The 23,801-nt window shown below is 43.2% G+C and overlaps 1 pseudogene; it reads right to left on the reverse strand.

The window, feature by feature from the left end:
• Nucleotides 1-3,904: 3,904 nt before the first annotated feature.
• LOC116758326 lies at nt 3,905-23,560 on the reverse strand (annotated as a pseudogene).
• Between the last annotated feature and the right edge of the window lie 241 nt (nt 23,561-23,801).

Consider the following 23,801-nt stretch of genomic DNA (forward strand, 5'->3'; position numbering starts at 1 on the left):
TGATTATAATGTGTCTTGGTGTGGGTCTCTGAATTTAGCCTAATTGGGGTTTGTTGAGCTGCTTGGATTGATATATTCACATCTTTTGTTAAATTTGGGAAGTTTTCAGCCATTATTTCTTCAGGTAATCTTTTTTGCCCCTTTCCCTCTTTTCCTTCTGGAGTTCCAATGTTGCATCTATTGGTCCACTTAGCAATGTCCCAACAGGTGCCTTAGGCTTAGTTCACTTTTCTTCATCCTATTTCAGCTCCTTAGACTCAGTAGTTTCAATTGCCTTATCTTCAAGTTCATTTATTCTTTCTTCTTCTTGCTCAGCTTTGCTGTTGAGTCCCTCTAGAGAAATTTTCATTTCAGTTATTGCTTTTTCCAGCTCTAGACTTTCTGTTTGGTTCCTTTTAATTGTTTCTACATCTTTGTTGATAGTCTGATTTTGTTAATACATTGTTTTCCTGATTTCCTTTACTTGTTTTCCTTTAGCTCTTCCATCATATTTAAGACAGTTGTTTTAATGTCTGTCTAGAAAGTCTGACGGCTGGGCTTCCTCAGGGGTGGTTTCTGTCAGTTTATCTTTTTCCTTTGAATGGTCTATGTTTACCTGTTTCTTTATAATGCCTGTGATTTTTTTGTTGTTGAAATATTCTGAGACTAAACTGTTTTGCAGTGAAGTCTCTTCTGCAGAGTATGTTCAGTTAATGTTTTGACAGCTTTCCTTGGTCTTTGCAGATTGACTCTGTGCTAGGACACTCCCATACTTGGTTAGGCTTGCTGTAAGCCTAGGCAATGCCATGGTTAATTTTATTTGCCAACTGGCTAGGCCATGGTATCCAGATATTTGATCAAACACTAGATAGAGCTGTGAAGGTATTATTTTTAGATGAAATTAGCATTTAAATTCGTAGACTTTGAGTAAATCAGATTATCCTCCATAATGCGGGTGACCTCATCCAATCAGTTGAAGTCCTTAAGAGGAAAAATGCTGAGGTCCTCTGAGAAAGGACTTCTGCCTGCAGACTGCCATTGGACATGACCTGCAGTATCAGCTGTTCTCTGGGTTTCCATCCTGGAAGCCTACTCTGCCAGTTTTGGATTTGCCAGTTCCACAATTGTGAACACATTACTTACTTACTTACTTACTTACTTACTTATTTATTCATTGCTGCATTGGATCTTTGTTGCTGTGCACAGCCTTTCTCTAGTTGTGGTGAGTGGAGGCTACTCTTCATTGCAGTGCACGGGCTTCTCATTGCTGTGGCTTCTCTTGTTGCGGAGCATGGGCTCTAGTTGTGTGGGCTTCAGTAGTTGCAGCACACAGGCTCAGCAGTTGTGGTTCGCAGGCTGTAGAGCGCAGGCTGGGTAGTTGTAGCACACGGGCTTAGTTGCTCCATGGCATGTGGGATCTTCCTGGACCAGGGCTTGGGCCTGTGTCCCCTGCATTGGCAGGTGGATTCTTAACAACTGCACCACCAGGGAAGTCCCCCGTATTACTTTATATATACGTGTGTGTGTGTGTGTGTGTGTATATATATATATATAGAGAGAGAGAGAGAGAGAGAGAGAGAGATGTATATGGTTGACCCTTGAACAACATGAATTTGAACTGCACGGGTCCACTTACACTTGGATTTTTTCAATAAGTACTACAATACTACACAGTCTGTGGTTGGTTGAATCTGTGGATGTGGACCCGTGGATATAGACACTGTATGGAACTTGAGCATCTGTGGATTTTTGTATCCTCTGTGTGTCCTGGAACTAATCCCTGCATTGTTCGAGGGTCAACTGAATATATAGATAAGATTGTGTGTGTTTGTGTGTGTGTGTGTGTGTGTGTGTGTGTGTATACACACCTTATTGGTTCTGTTTCTCTGGAGAACGAGAACACTGACTAATATAGGTTCTGGTACTGGAAATGGTTCTAGAGGAATGGAATCCTAAAGATGAGTTTTCTGGGTTGGTTCTCTAATTTGATGAGATTTAAGCGTGACTTTTCAGTAGTAAAGAGAGCTCTGATAGTCCCTGGTGGTGATGTGGCAATAGAGACATGCAGAATACCATCACTGGATACTCCTAATCAAACAAAGAGGCAAGGGTCTGGGTGACCATGTATATGTTCTGCCTCAGGGGTGTATCAGTTATCAGCTCTCTAGCCCAGTGTCATAATTTAGTTCATCTCGATCACTTTTCCTTTCCACAGTACATCACAATGCTCCATTACGTTGAGATGCGGATTGGACCTAGCAGGAAATGGCAGCTACTCTAGACTTACTGGTAAGATGTTTGTGTGTCAGAGAATGAGAAATAAATCGGACAAAAATTCAGGGACCTTCTACCTCAGTGAAATTTCTTGGGGTCCAATGGTATAAGGCATGTTGGGATATTCCTTCTATGATGAGGGATAAATTCTTCTATCTGGCTCCTCTTACAACCAAAAGAAAGGTATAAGGTCTAGTGAGCCTCTTTGGATTTTGGAGACGACATGGCAACATATTCCTCATTTGGATGTGCTACTCTGGCCCAGTTACCATGTGACCCTAAAAGCTGCTAGTTTTGAGTGGGGCCCAGGACAAAGAACAAACCTGGCTCTGCAACAGGTCCAGTCTGCCATGCAAGCTGCTCAAGTATCAGTGGCAGATAGGGATGCTGTTGGAAGCCTTTGGCAGGCCCTGCCATCCTCTCTGGATAAATACTTTGTGAGAGACAGCTTTTGGCTGCTACTGGGCATTGAAGACTGCCTAACCAAAGACCACGAAGTTACCATGCAACCTGAGCTGCCTGTCATGAACTGGGTGTTGTCTGACCCCCTAAGCCTAAAGTTGGGCATGCATAGTAGCATTCCATCATCAAATGGAAGTGGTATATACAAGATTGGGCTCAAGCAGGCCCTGAAAGCACAAGTAATTACTGAAGAACTGGCCCAAATGCCCATGGTTCTCGCTCCTGCTACACCTTCTCTCTCCCAGCCTGCACCCATGGCCTCATGGGACATTCCATATGATCAAGTGATAGAGGAAGAGAAAACTTGGGTGGTTTACAGATGGTCCTGCACAGTATGGGACACCATAGCCTCTTTCTGGGACATCTCTGAAGGATAGATACTCCATTCTATAGATGACAGCTATGGAGGTCTTTCAAGTAGGGGTGACTTAGATAAATCACACTGGCTACCATGGGAAAGAGTGGCATGACCTCTGGGTTTGGGTCAAGCTCAAGTACAGATAAGGGCCTAGGCTGGTCTTTGGGTGAATTTGGGTCCCAAGGAGAAGACCTGGCTTGGGTGTCTGTCAGACTGGAGGGCCCCCTGGCTGGACTTGACCTGTTTGGGCTAGACTGGACCCCTGGGGTAGGCCTGACCTGTGTGCCTGGGGATATCAGACTGGGAATATCAGGCAGAGGCTCACCTGTGTTTGGAACTGATTGGACTCTAGAACCTAACTTGTGTGCCTGCATTAGACCGATGGCATCAAAACTGACCTGTATATTCGGTGAGACTGGGCTTCATGTCCAATCTTACTATGTATCTGGGAGAGACTGGGCACCAGGGAAGAGCCTGGCCTGTTTATTTGTTTCAGACTGGGTGTTCAGGGCAAGTCGTGGTCTGTGCAACTTGCTCTATACAATTTCCAGTGGAGCTCCATATATCCAGATATTAACTGGGGGGCTTTCTCAGGAGTCAAGGAGAAGAGGACAGAGAAACTAATAACAAGAATAAATAGGGAAAAGCAATTTTATCATTGGAGTGAAAACAGAGCATTCTAAGAATTCAAAAAGGAATAGTTTACCAACAATGAACCTGCTGTTGAGTCATCCATAATCTCAGGAAATTCCAGCCTGTCCCTCAGTACTGCCTGCTTATCTCTTGTTCCCAGAGGTCACAGCCCCAATTTCCCAAGTTGATGAAGTTCTCTCACTCTGGCAGTTTCTCCTTCACTCTCATATTCTGCAGCCTCTCTGGCTTCTCCCTAACCTCCTGGGCTAATTCCTTTCCACAGAGCATCTTTTCTACATGTTGCCTGATCTCTCTGATCCTTACCCCCTAGATGACAGGATTCAAGGCTCCTGGGAGCAGCAGATAGATGGCACTGAGCAGGTTCTGGACATCCTGAGACACAGTCTTGGCTACTTGGAAAACGATAGAAGTGGAGAGACTAGAGAGGTAGATGGTGAGGATGACCAATGGGAGTGGGAGCCACACGTGTGCAAGGCCTTGGTTCGGGCTCCCCCAGGAGATATCCAGAAGACAGCATAGATGATGCGGGTGTAGGAGGTCCCCAGCAGGGCTAGATCAAAGGTCACAGTGATCAACCGCATGGCCAGCCCCAACCAGTTGTTGAAGGTCAAGTCTCCACAAGCTGTGCTCAGCAGTGTGACGTACTCACAGGTAGTGTCAGATCACTGCCGTCTGGCAGAATCAAGCTCGTGAGGTGAGCACTACCAAGGGCACTGCCACTCCCAGGCTCCATGTCAGGGCAATAAAGGCCAGCACGCCTAGCAGATGGGAGGTCGTCAGGTCACTATAACAGTGTGGGTGGCACGTGGCCACCAAGCAGTCTAGGGCCATGGCCAGCAGGAGGTTGTAGTCCAGAAGGAGAGTGAGGTAGATGAAAAACATCTGGGCCAGGCAGCCATGCAGTGATATGGGGTTAACATAATGCACAAAGCCCTCCAGCTTTGGGGGTATCACCGCTGTAGCAGTAGAAATGTTGAAAGCCAGAAGCGGGGCGATGAGCATGTACATGGGCTGATGCAGGCTCTGCTGGGCCGCCACCGTGTGGATGATGAGGGCATTGGCAGAGACGATGGTCACATAGGGAAAAGTAAGAGGCAGGACCAGGAGGGGCCTCCACTGTCGCAATCCAGAGAAGCCCCCCAGGAAGAAGTTGGTGTAGGAGATGTTGAAGGTGCTGCTATTTCCATCCTTACCCACTGGCTTTGGCCCTGAGCTGGCCCCAGGAGTGGGGATCAGAGACTGTTAGAACAAAATGGTCAATGGAAGAAAACCTATTTTTATTTTAGGGCCTGCGTGGTTTGTGATGAAGATCCACCTCTTCGTGCACGTATGTCTACTCTTTTGGGGCACAGACAGGTACTATGTCAGGTGTCATGGGAGCAACAAAGATGAACAAGACATTCCTTGTCCTTAGGGAGCTCTTGGCTTTTGTATGTGAAATGTAAACTTACAAGATGCTGTTTATCTGTGATACTCCAGGTATTTGATTGCTGAGTAAAAGATTAGGCGGAAAGTAGGTGTGGTATAGGAGAGAAAAAAGAGTGATGGGCCAGAGGCAATAGAAAGGATGAAGAAGACCCTTGATTATGAGGAAAAAAGAATATATGAGGAATCTTTGGTCCAAGAAGCCTGGGAAGAACCAAGTGGGGCTTATTGGGAGAGAGGAACAAGTCAGGAATGATGGCCTCACTTTTGTGCCTGGGGTACACTGTGTGGCAAGGGGAGAGGAAAGTTGCTGAGGAGTACTTCTGTTCTTCCTGGACACAAACAATGGGCCACAGAGACTTCTCCCTTCCTAAGACCCTCTAGACTGGATGTGGGGCCTCCTGCCTGGCCTTGTCATCAGTGTCATGGATGATGCTTGCATTCCTTTCAGAATGTGAGTTCCAGGAGAACAGGGGTAACAGCATACCTATATTGTGTTCTCTGAAGCTCCAAGCACAGAGCCACCATAAACACACAGGAAGTGCTCGAGCATTGCTTGTCGGGTAAGGTGAATGAGGAACAGGGAGAAGATGGTAAGAAGCTAAACAGTTAACTGGGCTCTGAGAGTAGTAATTTCAAAGCTTTGGCCAGGTTTTTGTATAATTAAGAGAGCAGATATTAAGATTAAAGATGTGTGATTCAGTACTGGGCTCACATCTTATCCAGATTCTTAGCGAGAACCATTTGGTGGTGGTAGGTGTGATGATTAGAGGAATTAACCCTGATATGCATAAAAGTAACTGACACCTATTGGACATTTACCATATGTTAGGCAGTGTTCTAAATGCTTTCATCTTTTTTAATCTTCTTAATTTTACTGAGGAAGAAAGTGAGGCACAGAGAGATTAAGTCTAGTTCAAGATCATACAGCTGGTAAGTGGCAGAGCTGGATTTGAACCCAGACAGACTCCAGAGTGCATGCTCTTAACTTCAGGATGACCAACTAGTCCTGGCTTGCTGGAGACTTACCTGGTGTTAGACCTGAACATCCGGTGTCCCAGGAAACCTTTCAGGCAAATGAGGCAGTTGATCATTTTACTATAACTACTAATTACGTTGAAGATTAGAGAAGCCTTATGAATTGTGGAGCAGCTAGGAAGAAATATTCTTCTTTCTTATAGGTTTAAATGTACTGTCTCTGAAAATCAATGTTTACATTGGTGTTACTATAGCCACCCTCTGAATACTCAGAAGACTAAAGAGGAGCATCTCTAAGTTCACAGAGAGACCTCAAAAGGAAGTGGATTTGGAATTCCAAAGCCCACCCTGGAATGTGTTTCTGGAACTCTTAGAGCATTATTTTACTCAGAATAACTCAAATTTTGAGAAATGTACTTTCGTTGTGGTTGGGCAAAGACCAGACAACACTTGTGGGGAGGTGGTAAAAATTCTTAGGGGAGGTCTGTTGAAGACTTTCTGGGGGGGGGTGGAATTCAGGAGCTGAGAGTGAGTGAGGTGAGAGGTGATCTGTGATGGAATAAAGGGGCATGGAGGAAAACGCAGCACGGAGGAGCAGTGGCCAAGAGACATTTAGGGACCCCCGCTCCTTCCCAAATACCACAGGATGGTCATCCTTAAGGGGGAGAATAAGCTGGCATGGGCTGCCCACAAACATCTTAACTTGGACAAGGTTGGTCTGTCTCTGTCACGTGAACTGTAATTTTCTCTCCTGTTCTGTATCTTAGGATTACTTAGGTAAACTCCTAAAGGAGCTTCTTTGACACTGGGCTCCAAAGCAGTCAGTAGAGGAAATGTAGAATAACAAGCTCCTCAAGGCAGGGCAGAAGGAATGAAAAAGACTGTAAAAGATGAGGAGATCAGTTTACTGGCTAATGAAGGTCTTAAGACAGATGAATAGATGTTTCTAGAGACAGATCAATCAGACTTAAGAACTAAGTGGAAGTGGAGAGAGACAGAGGAATCAACAATAATTTCAAGGTTTTTTTTGCTTTTGTTTTTCAGCTGTGATGACTGCTAAAACCTGAGGAAGGAGGAACAGTGTTGGAGTGTTGGGAGGTACACTTAATAAACCCATTTGGATGTTGTGAAAACTCACAAATGAAGAGATGTCCAGTCAACAACTGGAAATAAGGGTGGAGTGCTCAGATAAAGGATTAAAGCTGGATTTGGGGATTATAATGTTATTGAGGGCATGGGATAGAATCTTAAGGGGCCGACAGAGTAACATAACAGGTGTCAGTGAAGGAGACAGAAAAAGAGGGAAGAGGGGTGGAATGAGAACGAGGAGCAAATGGGATTCTGGAAACCAGAGAAGGAGACGTTCTGCTGCTCTGGAGGCTTCAAGGTAAAGAATTTACAGACTGGGCTTCCCTGGTGGCGCAGTGGTTGAGAGTCCGCCTGCCGATGCAGGGGACACGGGTTCGTGCCCCGGTCCGGGAGGATCCCACATGCCGCAGAGTGGCTGGGCCCGTGAGCCATGGCCGCTGAGCCTGCGCACCTGGAGCCTGTGCTCCGCAACGGGAGAGGCCACAGCAGTGAGAGGCCCGCGTACCGAAAAAAAAAAAAAAGAATTTACAGACTAGTAGAGGCGAAAGACCAACACAACTAAGTCACCCTGCAAGGCTTAATGTTCTGAGTAGCAGAGGAGGGGGACAGATAGGAGGGCAGAGATAAAGAGGCCAGACGTCATGTGCTCTCTGCAGAAAGAGACACAGCTCCTCTACTGTAAAAGTCAGCACCACAGACAAGAGCTCCTTTAACTTCCCTGTCCCCACAAACTGGCTACTGTGCTCATCTTTCTCTCTTCCTTCTATTCCCAGTGAAAGAGATGTCTTTCCTCACTTTTGTCCTCAGGATATCTTCCACTTCTCCCCTCTTACCCTCAGCATATGGAGTTCAAGTCTGTCATTGGTGAAAATAAACTCATCCTTAACTTCTTTCAGTCCTCAAGCTTCCAATCTTTCTCCTCACCATTAAAGCCAAGGCCCTGGACATGTCTTTATCATGCTATAATTGCTGGCTTGCTGATCTAGCTCCCCACTAGACTGAAAGTGTTGCTGGTGGGGAGACCATGTCTTACTCATCTGTCTCCCAGTGCCCGGCACAGAGCCCACTGCAGAGTACGTATGTGCTCAGTAAGTGTTGTGTTGAAGGAATACATGAATGCACCAAGGGATTTTAATAAACATTTTCATTTGCAGCTAACTTAGAGTAGCTCTTTGAAGTTGAATGAATGAATGAATGAATGAATGAAAAACTAACCCCATCAAGGCTAGGAGATTCTAAGTGATTGCTTAGTCTCACCTAGCAAGAAGAGCCTGGCCTCAAATCTAGGTCTTCTTGGACTCTTCTGTCTACACCACCGTTTTCTCCCTCACACCCCACACACAAGGCAGCATCAGAGAGGCTCCAAGCAGTCTTAGTCTCAGCAACAATAGTACAAGTTAGCATTTATTGAGTACTTACTACATGCCAGGCATGGTTCCAAGGGTTTTTCCATAGAGTATCTCTAATATTCACAGGAACCCTAAGGGACGAATACTATTTATTAACCCAGTTTACAGATGAAAATACTGAGGCTTAAAGAAGATAACTAATTAAAGTGTCATAAGTGTTAAATGATAGCTGGGATATGAATGTAGATTTGTCAATGGTAAATGTGGAGTTCAATTCCAATCTCATGTTTACCACCTCAAATCCCCCATAAATCTCTTGTCTTTTCATCCCAACCTCACCGTGGTAGCCTGTAGAGGACTCCCGTTGGGTCATAGCCTTCTGTGGCTTTGTTTTCACCTCTGAAAAGGTAAGGCCTGAGGTCAGTGCCCAGCTCCAAGGCACTTCTCTATGAGGCTGAGAGGAGGGATGGATAAGTAGCCCTGTGACTCCAGGGGATTTCCAGTGGAGTATGAGATACCCAGTGGGGAGGCATTTCCAGGGACTCAAAGGAGGAAACAATGAGAAACCCAGAAGAACTTAGGGAGGACCCCAGGGATAGAGGCTGGGTAGAGATGACAGCGTACTAACATTTTAATTTCTATGGCTCTTGTTTTTTCTCACAGAGCAGTCACATCTGCTGAGGGGTTTCCCTAGTTTACAGGTGAGCCATTAGAGAGAGCAAGTCAGGGTTCAGGGCAGCTTCCATTTCAGGGGCACTAACAGGCAGAAGCTGGGGATGACCTGGGGCTCAGCTGAGGGCGAGGGGCTCCTGCAATTTGGGGGTCACCCAAAGGCAGGAAAGGGCACTTGGGTGACAGTGACAGCCCTGTGGTGGAGACAAGGACATGATATAGGTGTGGTGTGTGTGTGTGCATGCATGTGCCTGAGTACCTGATCATGTATGTACACGCTGAGATTCATGAGGCATCTACTTCCCCATAATAGGCAGCTTAGAAGCTCGGGAAGGAGATGACTTTGGTGTGGGTTGTACTGAGAACAGCCAGGACTCACGGAGTCAGGGGCTGGCTCTTCCAGAGAGGCATTTGTTTGTCCTCTGGAATTTGAGAGCAGTAGGACTGAAAAACTTTTCCTCTTTTTCTGCCTTCTTTGGGTTAACTATTTTCATGATTTCATTTTATCTTCTTTGTTGACTTATAAGCTGTGCCTCTTAATGGTTGCTTTAGGATTTGTAGTACACATCTTTAACTTACCATAATCTACTTTTAAGTAATATTATGCCACTCCAACAAAGAGTATGAGATCCTTACAACAGGATTCTTCTGTTTCCCCCCTTCCATTGTTTGTGTTATTGTTGTCATAGGCTTTATTTATGCATAAATTATAAACCCCACAATACATCTGTATATTTTTGGCTTTATACAGTCTATTGTATTCTAAGGAGATTTACAAAAATAAGGAAAAATTAATATTTGTTTGTAAAATTCATTCATGCTTTTATGTGACTGTAGCTTACTTTATTGCTAGCATCCAGTGTATAAATGTACCATAATCTATTTACATATTCTATTGCTGAGGGACATTTATGTTGTTTCTGGTTTTCCACAATTAGGAATAACGCCAATATGAATATTCTTGTACATGTATTTTGATGCCCAAGTGCCTGAGGAGATTTCCGGGATCAAAGGGTATGCATATATATCTTTGATTTTACTAGAAAATGGCAAACTGTCTTGCAAAACGGTTGTACCAATCTATAACCTCAGTAGTAGTGCATGAGAGTTTCCAGTGCCATCTGCTGAGAAATTGTTTGAATACATATACAAATCTACTATGTCTACACAATAGATGTTTTGAGGTTGTATAGTGCACAACCTGAACATCTGTATATGAGAGGCTGGAGATCAAATACCTTTTCTCTTTTTTTATTTCTTCTTTTTTTTTCAGTGGGAGCCAGAATAGACATAATACCTATACCCAAAAGCCTACATTCATAAGGACATTCTGAGGTCAACCAAGAGATGTGAGCTCTGAAGTTTCACCACTTTTTAAAAATCTTCTCCCATTCATGAGATTATAGTAGTGGCAGCCATTTTGTACCATTTTATACAATTTAGTCATGCCACCAGCCCCAGTCATAGTTGATAAACCATAAGCAAATGTTGACCAAGCTACTGTAATCAGAGACCTTTCTTCCAGAATGAGGAATAAAGAGATTAAATTTTTGTATCATGTAGGTGGTTATATGTAGGGCACGCAAAAATCCAGTTTTCAGAGAGAGAGTGAGATTGTAGAAAAAATAAATAACACTCTTAGAGGATAGATGAGCAAAGGAAAACAGAGAATCTTAGTCATTTTTATAGTTGTTTGTTCTTTCCAGAAATTTCTTCAGGTTAAGCTGCACTCCAACCTTTTGGTGACTTAGCACCTTCATTTTAGAATTCCCCAATTTGTGTTAGCACTGGTTTGCCTTGGTATGTACGTATTTGCAACAACTTAAATGTGAAATCCATAAAGGCAATGAGTTTTGTTGGTTTTGTTCACTATTATGTCTCAGCATCTAAAATAATTCTTGCACCTAGAACTCTCTCAGTAAGTAGCTGTTTTTTTTTTTTTTTTTTTTTTTTTTTTTTTTTGCGGTACGCGGGCCTCTCACTGTTGTGGCCTCTCCCGCTGCAGAACACAGGCTCAGGACGTGCAGGCTCAGCGGCCATGGCTCACGGGCCCAGCCACTCCGCGGCATGTGGATCTTCCCGGACCAGGGCACGAACCCGTGTCCCCTGCATTGGCAGGCGGACTCTCAACCACTGCGCCACCAGGGAAGCCCCAGTAAGTTGCTGTTGAATGAGTGAATTGAAGAGCAACAACAAAAAAATGTCTACACAAGTCTCATAGAATTGTCCCTTATTTCAAGAGAGTTCTGGTTAGATTACAACAGGAATAAGAAAAAGAAAAGTACTTAGACTACAATAAAAGAGAAAAGTATAAGGTTCTATGACCTCTAAGATAAAACAATTAACTCTTTTCAAGGTCTAAGCTAATCAGTGAGGGCTTCACTGATGTGGCATTTGGGATAAATATTGAAGGATGTCATAAGAATAAACAGTAGTGATTCAGGCTGGAGAAAATATGAAATTTAGAAAAGATTTAGATTAGGTTAGAATTTTCTAATCTGAAAATTAGAAAGAGGAAACAGAACATGAGGATTCCCAGAGGTGCACAAAAAGATAATGAATATATTCCGGATGCTTAAAAATTACCTTATGATTGACAGAATTTATGTGGGAATCTAACTATGGGTGAGACTAGAGAGAACTGGGTAGAAGATCACATCACTAGGTCTTATAATCATAATTAGGAAGTTATCAATATTCACACAAAAGCAATTGGGACCCACTGAAAATCATGTCACTCTTCACAGTAACTCCTGATCTCCCCAAATTGTGATATGTTCATTTCCTGAACACTTGACCTCTTGCCTGCTTTTGAATGACAGATAAGTAAGTAGCTTACATTAAAAAGTTTTTAGTCCATTATTTTTCTAATGGTACATTGCTTTGTTGATTTATTTCTCTATGCTACTTATTTTAAAAAAATAAATTAACAAACAAACAAAAAACCCACACTCATTCTGACTTCAGAAGCCTGTGTTCATATCTGCTCTGCTGTGCTGCAATCTAACTGGCTAGTCCTACTTTCTACTTTCTACTGTTCTTTCCCATTAGGAGAAGGAATTAAATGCACTGGAAATAGCTGGAATATAGCAAATGATTAGCTCTTGTATTGATGGAGGCTGTAGAAGTACTTAATTTTCTAGGACAACTGGCTTACTTTTATCCAGGTTCTATGGAAAATTCCAAGTCTAGCTGTGGACATGAAACAGTTCTTAGTCTACAAAAGTGATTTTCTTCCCAATCTAATGCAGTGTGATGTGACTTTAGTGCCTTGGAAAATGATGACACCCATGGTATATAACGACCATGCCAGTTTCAGCCAAATTATCTTGGTCCTTTTGCAGTTTCTCTGTGGAAACTCTAATTTAGCTGAAGAAATCAAGTTTCTTTAACTGAAATATTTTTGTTTTTTCTTTTTACATTTTTTAAAAACTGTGAAATACATTTAGTTTGTTTTAAATATGTGAGCTGGTGTGAGACATTTCATTCTGCTTTAAATCATAAATGACTAACATTTGAATTCTGAAATAGTATAGACAAATACCTTTTCATATGCTTATTTTCTGAAGTGACTGTCAAATCTTTTATCAATTTAACCTATTTATGAAATAAGTTATCTGTCTTCTTATTGATTTGTAGTTATTCTTTATAAATTCTGGATACTAGTTCTCTGTTGGTTAAATGTATTATAAATATCTTCCCCAAATCTGTGGCATGATTTTTCACTTACTTATGACATCTTTTGATTGAAGGTATGTCTAGTACATAGGATACCTTTGTACAAATTACAAAAAGGCTCCGTTTCTGATGGCTTGGTAAGTGTGGTGTGGTAAGTGCAGTATGGGCTGAATTTCATCTTTCACTTGCTTTTGTCAGATGCCTTTGTGCAGATTACCTATATAATGTATTACATAAAAGTGGCAGGTCTGCTTTTGATTACCAAACATTCTGAATTTTAATGTAGTCAAATTTATATCCTTTTTTCTTTCCTCTGTAGAAAAGGTTAGTGCTTGTTGTGTCCTATTTAAAAAGACTTTCATTACCGCAATGTCGTGAAGATATATTCCTCTATTATCTTATAAAAGCTTTATGGTTTGGACTTTAACATTTAGATGTACCTTTCTTTAATATTTCCAATAAATAATGAAGTGTAATGTATACAGTTATTATATCGCATGCATAGCCTCTTGTGAGTTCTGATAATACAGAGCCCTCACCATGATTTCAGCAAGTTCCTGTGGCTTAACATATCACTTTCACTTTGTCTTTGTTCTTTTTTTTTTAAATAAATTTATTTATTCATTTATTTATTTTTGGCTGTGTTGGGTCTTCGTTTCTGTGTGAGGGCTTTCTCTAGTTGTGGCAAGCGGGGGCCACTCTTCATCGCGGTGCGCGGGCCTCTCACTGTAGCGGCCTCTCTTGCTGCGGAGCACAGGCTCCAGACACGCAGAGCTCAGTATTTATAGCTCACGGGCCCAGCTGCTCCGTGGCACGTGGGATCTTCCCAGACCAGGGCTTGAACCTGTGTCCCCTGCCTTGGCAGGCAGACTCTCAACCACTGCGCCACCAGGGAAGCCCTGTCTTTGTTCTTATGTTTGCTGTTCTCTTAGGTTTCTGTGCAGCTTTTGTGATTTTGTAGCCATCACTGAGGGGGCTTAAAGGAGGGTCACACTATAGAGTCTGCACACTTTTGTCGTGTCCTAGATTGTCCTTTCTCTTTCCCATTTTCCTTCTCTCTAGGAGCTCAACATTTCCCTCATTTTTCCCGGAGAATAGTTCTACCCACTTTTACAAATGTTTAAAAAATTTGAAATAATTTTAGACTTAAAAAACGTTGCAACAACAGTACAGAAAATTCCTGTGTACCCTTCACCCGGATTCGCCAATGTTAGCGTCTTCCATAACCGCAGTACACTTATCAAAACCAGGAAACTAATATCAATACAATACTATTATCTAATTTACAGACATTATCCAAATTCTGCCAAATGTCCCACTAATGTCCCTTTTCTGATCTAGGATCCAATCCAACATTGCATGTTTGCATTTAGTTTTCATGTCTTCATATTCTCCTTTATTTAGAATAGTTCTTCAGTTTTTCCTTGTCTTTCATGATTTTAACACTTTTGAAAAGTACTGGACAGTTGTTTTGTAGAGCATACCTCATTTTGGGTCTGTTTCAAGTTTCCTCTTGATTTAATTCAAGTTATATATATATTTTTGCAAGAATACCACAAAAGTGGTATTGTGCCCTTCTCAGTATATCATTTCAGAAGATAGATGATACCACTTTGTGCCATTACTGGTGATGTTAACATCTATCATTTGTTTAAGAGACTGCAGTTTTCTCCATTGCTTTCTGGCAGTATAAGAGAATCTAGATCATCTTCCATTTTCCATACCCCAACACTGAATCAGCCATTTCCCCAGGCATCCTTGATTCCTTTTATTGGCACTATCCCCTCCGTTAACACCTTCTACCTTCAAGCAACAGTCAATGTATTTTCTCTAACAAACAATGACTTTCCTATTAAAAGAATAATGTTTTCTTACTACCTTACTCTGATATCTTTAAAATACAGTTTCTACCCTTATAGAACACATTGTTAAGCAGTTAAAAAGACATTTATCCAACATATATTACTATAGTGGGATATGGGAAAAAGGCAAATATTTATTGTAGACATAATATGTAGAAACCATTGTTTAGTCATTTTGTCAGTTATCTCTTATCACAAAATTGCTGCATAACAAGCAGTCACAGAAAAATCAATGGCACGTATTTACTGTAAGCACTTATTGTTCGCACACTTGGGGTGGTCAGCTAGGTGGCTGGGCTAACTCACGTGTCTAGGGGTTGGCTGGCTATAAGCTTATCTAGGTTAGCATTGGGTGGGATGGTTGGGGCAACTCAGCTATGCATCTTCTGTTCCTCCAGCAGGCTAGCCCAAGCACGCTCTCACAGTTACGGCAGAGATGCAAGAACATACGTAGAAATACTATAGAAGAAAAACCAGAGTTGGATAGTAGTTAAAGAGGTAAAAACAGATTTTATTCAAAACTATGTCAATGGTAGAAGAGAGACCTCAGTATAGAACCAGGCTCAATTACAAACATGACATGGTCAAGTGGGAATTTATAGACAAGAAGCAGGAGGGGGGTCAATGGATGGAGAATTACTAAGAGGAAACAATAAAGGTCAGGGGATTTGGGCTAAAGGGACCTACCAGGACTCTTTGCTCGAGGACAGGCCAGGTGATCAGACATTACCTGAGGGATGGTAGAGGCGGAAGAACTGGATCAGATATTGAGGGTGAAGGATTCTAGTTAAACTGACTTAGCAGGGTTCTTGCTGAAACTGGATTTTACAGGGAAGTGCACAGACGGGCCTAGGAGAAGGTTCAGGAGCCTGACCAGAGTTTAGTCAAGCAAAGATTCTTTGTCAATACCCAGGCACTTTTTTGAGTCTTTGCTTGTATCAGCTTTGCTAACATCCCCTTGGCCAAAGAAAATCCCATGGCTTAACTCAGAATCAGAGTTTCCTCTCTCCTTTTCTTGCCTTAGTCCTCTGATTAGTCTCAGGCCAACGCCACATATTTTATTTTATTTTTTGTTTTTGCGGTACGCGGGCCTCTCACTGTTGCGGCCTCTCCCATTGCGGAGCACAGGCTCCGGACGCGCAGGCTCAGTGGCCATGGCTCACGGGCCCAGCCGCTCCGCGGCATGCGGTATCTTCCCGGACTGGGGCACGAACCCGTGTCCCCTGCATCGGCAGGCGGACTCTCAACAACTGCACCACCAGGGAAGCCCGTAACGCCACATATTTTAGATTTTTGTTATACAGCACCCTACTCCTGCTACCACTATCTGTTTCACTTGTCTATTGCGACAAAATTGCCATGGAACAAACTACTGCGAACCCTCAGTGGGACACAGACATCAGCAAGAATTTATTGCTCCCATCTTGTTGGTTGACCAGGCTGCTCTGTTGATTTTGACTGGGCTTGCTCACATTATGACTACTGGCTGCCCTTGGCTGGGATAACTGGGGTGACTTGGCTCTGCTCCATCTATTTTTCATCCTTTTGCAAATTAATCTGAGAATGTTCTCTTGGGGATGGCAGATGTGCAAGACAGCAAGAAGAAACAAACACTTTGTCAAGATCTGCTAATCTCCCTTTCACCAAGACAAGTTGTTACCGAATTGGTTAACTTGACCCGTGCTGGAGTCCTAGCCCATCTGAGACTCCTTGTCTCGGCCAGGGAGGTTCTTTTTCCAATTGGATTCGCACAGCCAGTAACTGGAGCAGCACAAGTTTTATTCAATGGCAAAGAATGGAGAAGCTGGCACCTAATTTGCAAGTCAGCTCAACCCAGTTCAGCGGAAACACCAAATATACAGGAAGGTTGAGATAAAAGGGAGGGAGTTGTAAAGAGTGGGAGGAATACTCATGAGTTATCTGAGAACAGGGGAGAACCTGGAACTGAGACAACTGTCCTCTTCCATCCTTGTATGGGCTTTTCTTATTGTTGTCATGGAGATTATCAACTGTCACAGCGCTGGTGGCTGTGTCATTCAGCATGCTTATGCATTACAATGAGTGTATAAAGAGGCTCAAGAACTCCTGGAAGTCGAATCTTCCACCATCTTGGGCCTAGTTGGTTCTAACCCGTTCATGTTTTTTCTCTTTGCAGTTTCCTCCCAAAACTTAGATAACAGTAATTGGTTTCCATTCAAGGGAGGGGCAGGGGTATGATTCTGGGGCAACAGCCTTGGTAACAAAGTCACTTGCTGTCATTGCAATATCTGTTACAGGAGCTATTGTGGAAATATCCTAGACAGTATGCCTATTTTCCTGGCTGAACAAAATGTAAAGGGAGCCTTTCATGGTCCTCTTTCAATGTGTGTAAAATATATAAGAAATAGACCAGAGTTCTTCTCTGCTCACTTGCAAAATGGTTAGGTCAGGCCAACAAGGTCAGGCAATACTCTCATTTTCTCTTTTTCTGTGAAACATTTTTTGCAACAGTTTCAAAGTTGTGAAGCTATCGTGTCTCACCCCAAACTCGACCTTCTATACTCAGCTTTGTTATGGTGGGGTTAGGACTCTGCAAATTACTTCTTATTCGGGCAGGCATTAGTTTGTATTACTCTATCGATGGATACTTGAGGGTTATTGGAAAGAAGGAGGAAGGCAGAATGGACTGGCTCCTTCCTGTTTGCTTATTATTCCAGTCAGTATCACCACCAACAGACCTTTGCTCTGGCAACTGCAATCGGTTTCAGTTTATAACTTCTCTGGGCCCTCCCAGATCCAGCCTCATTGTATCCCCTCAGAGGTACCAGCACCTTCTGGGCAGTCCCCAGCCCACCAAGAGGTCTGCATCCCAGTCTCACGGGGCTCTGAGCTCCAAAGGTGCAACACTAGCCAAAAAGCACCTCCTTCTCATAAATCTGTGTCCCCGCTGTACACAGCCCTTCCCATGAGTTCCTAAGGTGCTGCAGCCTCCTTGCAGCACCTTCTGCTCAGAAGCCCGAGTTTCAGCTCTGGATGCTTCTTCTCCAAGTTTCTAGGTTCTGACCATCTCAACCTCTTCCCTTTGTTCCTTGAACCCTGGGGGTGGTTGCTGCTCCTGCTACCCATGTATTACCTCAGGGTTTTCTTTTTGCCTTTTCAAGTCTCTACCTCCTGTCTAACTAAATTCCTTACATTAAATTCTCTGTTGAAATACCTAGTGTGGTTTCTGATTTCCTGACTGGACTCTGACTGGTAAAACTTGTTAGGGGACCATTTATATCTTCAGAATGGTTTTCTCTTTAGAGAAGATGTTAGGGCAATTTAACTGATACTCTGAAGGTGGAACTAGGAGAGAGTGAGATAAAATCCCAGGTGATCATTTTGGTTTGTGGCTTCTAGTTCTGTGAAAACTTCCCCTCACCTTTAGAACAGTGAAGCTGCAAGCAGGGCTCAGAGAGGGCTTGCTGTGCTAATATTTTCTTCTGTAGGTCTGCATTTGTCCTTTGTTCATCATGCCTTCCAAGCAGCTCAACCTTCAGGCATAGCTGGGTTTTAAACCGACATCTAATGGACTCTAACACCCATGCTCTTTGCTCCACGTTGAACGGTGTCCTCAGGTGCTAGTGGTGAAGATGAAGGCAAGGACGTGAGGAACTCTATGGAGAGCATTAGGAGACATTCTGTTGTATTTTGAAATCATATCTGGACGCTTTGGACAGTCATGGGACAGAGCAGTGGCTGACTCAGAAATGAGCAGCCACCTTATAATGGAGAGAATTGCTTCTGCCTCCCTAGTATTTTCTCTAGGGTTATGACATGTCACTGAATTTAATCAAGAAACATTTATTGGGCTTCTTTGGAAACTTGACTGTTTCTGTCAGGTAGAGAAGGAGAGTGGTGGAGCAGCAGAGTGCTAGTAGTGAGTATATACTTAGACCAAGAGCACCCTGAAGGTGAGGGCTATTTCCTCCTGCAGGGAGGAGAACATGCTGCCTCCGAAATCCTTGGAAGACCACAACATGTCTATCAGCCCCAGTGCTGCCCACTTTGTGCTTCTCTCCTTGTACACTCAAAGCCTGGGAAGGATGACTTCCGTGCTATTGCACGCTCCTGTTCCCAGGGACATTGTAAACATGCTTGTTTATTCTCCTCATGTGTCCCCCACCCCATGTTCTTCCTAAGAAAAATCAAGAAATATCCCCCAACCCCATCAATAATATCTGCTATACTCATTACATGTTGTTACTTTGAAAGAGAACTGATGGAAAACTTGGGATGTAACTTGGCCTGGTGAAGAGAAGAGCAGGTTATATAAAAAAATAAATAAAATAAAATTCAAAAAAATAAATTAAAAATTAATTAATTAAAAAAAGAAAAATTTTTTTTTTTTTTTTGCGTACGCGGGCCTCTCACTGCCGTGGCCTCTCCCGTTGCGGAGCACAGGCTCCGGACGCGCAGGCTCAGCGGCCATGGCGCACGGGCGCAGCCGCTCCGCGGCATGTGGGATCTTCCCGGAACGGGGCACGAACCCGTGTCCCCTGCATCGGCAGGCGGACTCTCAACCACTGCGCCACCAGGGAAGCCCAAGAAAAAATTTTAAAATAAATTTATTTATTTATTTTTGGCTGCATTGGATCTTTGTTGCTGCATGTGGGCTTTCTCTAGTTGCAGTGAGCAGGGGCTACTCTTTGTTGGGGTGTGCATGCTTCTCATTGTGTTGGCTTCTCTTGTGGAGCACGGACTCTAGTCGCACAGGCTTCAGTAGTTATGGCACGTGGGCTCAGTAGTTGTGCTTCGCGGGCTCTATGGCGCAGGCTCAGTAGTGGTGGCACTTGGGCTTAGTTGCTCTGCGGCATGTGGGATCTTCCCGGGCCAGGGCTTGAACCCGTGTCCCCTGCATTGGCAGGCGGATTCTTAACCACTGCGCCACCAGGGAAGTCCTAAGAAATCTTTTTTTTTTTTTTTTTTTTTTTTTTTTTTGCTGTACGCGGGCCTCTCACTGCTGTGGCCTCTCCCATTGCGGAGCACATGCTCCGGACGCGCAGGCTCAGCGGCTATGGCTCACGGGCCCAGCCGCTCCACGGCATGTGGGATCCTCCCAGACCGGGGCACGAACCCGTGTCCCCTGCATCGGCAGGCAGATTCTCAACCACTGCGCCACCAGGGAAGCCCAAGAAATCTTTTTTTTTTTAAAATTTGTTTTATTCAAGTATAGTTGATTAACAATGTTGTGCTAATTTCTGCTGTACAGCAAAGTGATTCAGTTATATATATATATATATATATATATATATATATATGTATGTATGTATATATATTCTTTTTCATATTCTTTTCCATTGTGGTTTATCACAGGATATTGAATACAGTTCCCTGTGCTATACAGTAGGACCTTGTTTTTTATCTATCCTGTATATAATAGTTTGCATCTGCTAGTCCAAAACTCCCAATCCAACTCTCCCCCACCCCCTCCCACTTGGCAACCACAAGTTGCCACAAGTCTATGTGGCAACCACAAGTCTATGTCTGTGAGTCTGTTTTGTAGATACGTTCATTTGTGTCATTTTTTTTGAATAAACATTTCTAAGAATTCTTTTTCTTTAAGATATTTAGTTATTTATATATTTATTTTCGCTGCTCTGGGTCTTAGTTGCAGCACATAGGACCTTCTAGTTGCAGCATGCAACTCTTTAGTTGCAGCATGCATGTGGGATCTAGTTCCCTGACCAGGGATTGAACCCAGGCCCCCTGCATTGGGAATGTGGAGTCTTACCCACTGAACCACCTGGGAAGTCCTGTCATATTTTATTTTTTTAATTAAAAATTATTTTATTAAAATTTTATTTTATTTTATATTGGAGCATAGTTGATTAACAATGTTGTGTTAGTTTCAGGTGTACAGCAAAGTGATTCAGTTATACATATACATATATTTATTCTTTTTCAAATTCTTTTCCCCTTTAGGTTTTTACAGAATATTGAGCAGAGTTCCCTGTGCTATACAGTAGGTCCTTGTTGGTTATCTATTTTAAATATAGCAGAGTGTACATGTCGATCCCAAACTCCCAATCTATCCCTCCCCTCACCCTTCCCCCTGGATACCATAAGTTCGTTCTCTGAGTCTGTTTCTGTTTTGTAAATAAGTTCATTTGTATCACTTTTTTTTTTTTAAGATTCAGCATATAAGTGATATCATATGATATTTGTCCTTTTCTGTCTGACTTACTTCACTTAGTTTGATAATCTGCAGGTCCATCCATGTTGCTGCAAATGGCATTATTTCGTTCTTCTTAATGGCTAATATTCTATTGTACATATGTACCACATCTTCTTTATTCATTCATCCGTTGATGGACATTTAGGTTGCTTCCGTGTCTTGGCTATTGTAAACAGCACTGCAATGAACACTGGGGTGCATGTATCCTTTTATTTATTTATTTATTTATTTATTTTTGGGCTGCATGTGGGCTTTCTTTAGTTGCGGTGAATGGGGGCTACTCTTTGTTGCAGTACGTGGGCTTCTCATTGCGGTGGCTTCTCTTGTTGTGGAGCATAGGCTCTAGGCATGTGGGCTTTAGTAGTTGTGGCACGCAGGCTCTAGAGCACAGGCTCAGTAGTTGTGGCGACCGGGCTTAGATGCTCTGCAGCATGTGGGATCTTCCCGGACCAGGGCTTGAACCCGTGTCCCCTGAATTGGCAGGCAGATTCTTAACCACTGTGCCACCAGGGAAGTTCCTACATGTATCCTTTTGAACCACGTTTTTCTCCAGATATATGCCCAGGAGTGGGATTGCTGGATCATATGGTAGCTCTATTTTTAGTTTTTTGGGGAACCTTCCTACTGTTTTCCATAACGGATGCACCAATTTACATTCTCACCAACAGTGTAGGAGGGTTCCCTTTTCTCCACACCCTCTCCAGCGTTCGTTATTTGTAGACTTTGAAATAATGGCCATTCTGACCGATGTGAGCTGGTACCTCATTGTAGTTTTGATTTGAATATCTCTAATAATTAGCAATGTTGAGCATCTTTTCACGTGTCTGTTGGCCATCTGTATGTTTTTGGAGAAATGTCTATTTAGGTCTTCTGCTCATTTTTCAATTGGGTTGTCTGTTTTTTTGTTATTGAATTTTTTGAGCTGTTTGTATATTTTTGGAAATTAAGCCCTTGTTGGTCACATCATTTGCAAATATTACCTCCCATTCTGAGGGTCGTCTTTTCATTTTGTTTATGGTTTCCTTTGCTGTGTGAAAGCTTATAAGTTTGATTGGGTCCCATTTGTTTATTTTTGCTTTTATTTCTATTGCCATGGAGATTGACATAAGAAAACATTGGTACGATTTACGTCAGAGAATGTTTTGCCTATGTTCTCGTCTAGGAGTTTTATGATGTCATGTCTTATATTTATGTCTTTAAACCTTTTTTTTTTTTTTTTTTTTTTGGCCACACTGTGCGGCTTGTGGGATGTTAGTTCCCCAACCAGGGATTGAACCTGGGCCCTCGGCAGTGAAAGTGCCAAGTCCTAACCACTGGACCGCCAGGAAATTCCCTCTTTAAACCATTTTGAGTTTATTTTTGTGTATGGTGTGAGGGTGTGTTCTAACTTCATTGATTTATATGTGGCTGTCCAACTTTCCCAATACCACTTGCTGAAGAGACTGTCTTTTCTCCATTGTATACTCTTGCCCCCTTTGTTGAAGATTAATTGACCATAGGTGTGTGGATTTATTTCTGGGCTCTCTATTTTGTTCCATTGATCCGTATGTCTGTTTTTGTGCCAGTACCATGCTGTTTTGATTAGTGTATCTTTGTAGTATTGGCTGAAGTCCCCAGCAGGAGGGTTATGCCTCCTGCTTTGTTCTTTTTCCTCAGGATTGAGATAGCTGTTTTTTTTTTTTTTTTTTTAAAAACACTTTATGGAGTTATGATTTACATACAAAAAGTTGTACATATTTTTTTTTTTTTTTGCGGTAAGCGGGCCTCTCACTGTTGTGGCCTCTCCTGTTGCAGAGCACAGGCTCCAGACGCACAGGCTCAGCGGCCATGGCTCACGGGCCTAGCCGCTCCATGGCATGTGGGATCTTCCTGGACGGGGGCACGAACCCATGTACGCTGCATTTGCAGACGGACTCTTAACCACTGCGCCACCAGGGAAGCCCCAAAGCTGTACATATTTAATGTATTTAACCAGATGAATTTGGTGATAAATACAATTCACCCTTGAACAACATAGGTTTGAACTGCATGGGTCCGCTTATATGTGGATTTTTGTTTTTTCAATAGTAAATACCACAGTATGACACAATCTGCAGTTGGTTGAATTCAGAGGTGTAGAACCGTGGGTACAGAGGGCCATCTATAAGTTTTTCATGTATTTTCATCTGTGCAGAGGGTGTGTATCTCTAAGGCCTGCGTTGTTCAAGGGTTGATTGTATATACCCATGACACCATCACCACAATCTATGCCATAAACATATCATCGCCTCCAAAAGTTTCCTCCTGCTTATTTATTTACTTATTATAATTATTTTTTGTGATGTAGCCTAACACCTAACATAAGATCTACCCTCTTTCATGTTCCTCAACTGATTTGATTTCCCCATCACACCGGGGAGGTAGGAGGCACCACTTTATGGCTGAGGGAGCTGAGGCTTGGAACCGGCAGTCTTGCAGCTGCTTGGTAACAGAACGGGGCCTGGAGCTGGTCCCCTGGCTCCTCGTGGCTCCTGAGCCCACTCTCGTCACTGGGGAGCTGGAGGGTCCCCTCAGTACTGGGGATGTTGTGGTAGGTTCTCTCCATGTGTGATGGGCATGGACTAGGACTAGCCCAGTTTCCCTCCTCTTGCTCACCTTGCTGTGTCCAGTCTTGAAGATGGCTCTCTGTCCCCTCAGGCAGACCCCTGGCCTCTCCACACTTAGCTCCTCCTCTTGGGAAGGGGTGGGGGAAACCTTCCAAGGGTGGCAGGTCAGTGGGCCTTCGCCTAGGAGAGAGGGCTTCCTTTCCCAATGGGACAGCTCTCAAATCTTCTCCTCTTCAGGGA

Source organism: Phocoena sinus, chromosome 8 (genome assembly GCF_008692025.1).
Source record: "Phocoena sinus isolate mPhoSin1 chromosome 8, mPhoSin1.pri, whole genome shotgun sequence".
Classification (NCBI taxonomy): Eukaryota; Metazoa; Chordata; class Mammalia; order Artiodactyla; family Phocoenidae; genus Phocoena; species Phocoena sinus.